Raw genomic sequence first — 2,257 nt, forward strand, 5'->3', positions numbered from 1 at the left:
GTTAACAAAGATTAGAAAATCACAATCTCGTACTGCTATAGAGCATTAGAGCCAGGGACAAGGCAAGCTTGAAAGCACCAGGCTGGCTAACTAGTATTAACTTAGCATGGTAACAAAAGTGCTGGTCGTGAATAAAGTTTGTGCAACAAAACACCTGTAACTTCCAGACTACATGTCAGCAGTGCTTACAATAAAAATGCATATTAACAATTGCTGCTGAGAGAATGTTTTCACTATTAAACATACAGAAAATAACTACAGCATTGTTCACATGCACCCACCTCCAGCTTGGGATCGTTTTCCTTTGCTGAGGCAGGTATGGGCACTGTTGCCAACTGGTCAGCAAGGAAAGTATTCATTGGCTGTCCTAAAAGTCTAGAAGCTGCTATATGGCATCATCACCTAATTTGCATAATTGGTTACAGTGAACCCTCGTTATAACGCGCTTCACCTCTCGCGGCCTCGCTGTTTCACGGATTTTTTTAGTGCAGTTTTTTTATGCTTTTTTTTTTTTTTTTTAAACAGTCTATGAACGCGCATCGTGTTCTGCGTCCTGATTGGCTGTCAATCAATCTCCTCCGTCCCTCGTCTCTGTCCAGCACAGAACGTGCTCGGCTTGAAAACAGGTTTTGATCTTTGGTTTCCTTCTATAGTACTGTATAATAATTGTAAAAAATAAAGCTGACTACTTCGTGGATTTCGCCTATCGCGGGTTATTTTTGGAACGTAACCCGCGCGATAAACGAGGGTTCAGTGTATTTGCATGTAGTTGCAATCGAGGATGTAGGAGAGAGGAATAACATCTTTATAGAGACAAAAAGTGAAGAAAAACCCTAAATATGTTTAGAACTACTAGGGCTGGGCAATATGGACCAAAATAATATCTCAATATTTTTTACCTGAATGGTGAAATACGAAATATATCTTCATATTTTTTCTTCACAAAGGTATAAACAAAAAGGCACTTCTGAGTCAAAGCTGCATGTCCCAAATGTCACACAGACACTTTCATTAACATTCAGCTGTAGCTGTAGATGTACATGAGAAATTGCTCAAAAATAAACCACTGGCATATTTAAATAATAATGCTCCTCAAATAAATTAATGCTTTTTCCCCCTCCATAACAAAAGACTCCCAGTCGTGCTATTAAAATGTAAACAGAAAAGATCCAGAGCAAAAATAGCAAAAGGCTGACTGATTCTTTCAAAAGCCAGTCTGCAGTGAAGTAGACTTCACCACAGTGCTTCCTCCTGTGTAAGATAACAAAACACGTAAACAGACTGAACAAACTTTCATCCTTCGGTCAGCAGGATTTGTGAAAGTCTACAAGTTGGCAACAGTGGGTATGGGGCAGCAATGAGGAACCTTGCAGTTGCATTATTTATCTACAAGGTGGCTTCAACTATTCACAAACTCTTGTGGATTGATATGCAGGGCTGAACTGGCAATCGGGCGTACCGGGCATTTGCCCGGTGGGCCGACAGTTCTCAAGGGCCGATGCCCTTGGTTTTTTTTTTTTTTTTTCTAAGAGACCGGCCCACAATTTAGAGGGGGCGGCCCATTGGCCCGTCTTCAATATAGAGAGTAGATGGAACCAATCAGGATATAGGATGAAAGCAGCCCTACCCTTTCGCTGCGTGGTGCAGAACACTGAAACTACTCCCGCTAGTAGTTTCAGTGTTGAGTGCGTGTGTTAAAGGAGCGGCAATATGGAGAAACCGAAGCGGCGGAAAGGGGGTGCAGAGAAGTTACGTGTGAAGAAATTGAAGAGTGTCACTGTAGATGCTACAAAATGTGTAAAGATCACAGACATGTTCGCTGCTGTAGTCTCCACGTCCTCTGTAACAGCAATGCTCCAGCAACAGCAGGCTGTAGGTAGAGCCGGTCCGAGGAACAGGCGACATATGCGGCTGCATAGGGCCCCCTGACCACCAGGGGCCCCCCAAGCTCACCCACATTTGTCATGAAACTTTTTTGGTTTGTTTTAATTTTTTTAATTTAATTTTTTACAAATGCCAATTTCCTAAAAGAAAGAAGAGACAATTCTAACTGTCCAGATTTGTACACTTGTAACAACACAACACTACACGGTAATATTTCTGTCTCAGAGTGATGCTAAAAAGCTAATTCATGCATTTATTACTTCTAGGCTGGACCATTATTATCAGGCTGTCCTAAAAGCTCCCTGAAAGCCTTCAGCTGATCCAAAATGCTGCAGCTGGAGTACTGACAGGGACTAGAAAGAGAGAGCAGATT

Source organism: Archocentrus centrarchus, chromosome 17, assembly GCF_007364275.1.
Source record: "Archocentrus centrarchus isolate MPI-CPG fArcCen1 chromosome 17, fArcCen1, whole genome shotgun sequence".
Classification (NCBI taxonomy): Eukaryota; Metazoa; Chordata; class Actinopteri; order Cichliformes; family Cichlidae; genus Archocentrus; species Archocentrus centrarchus.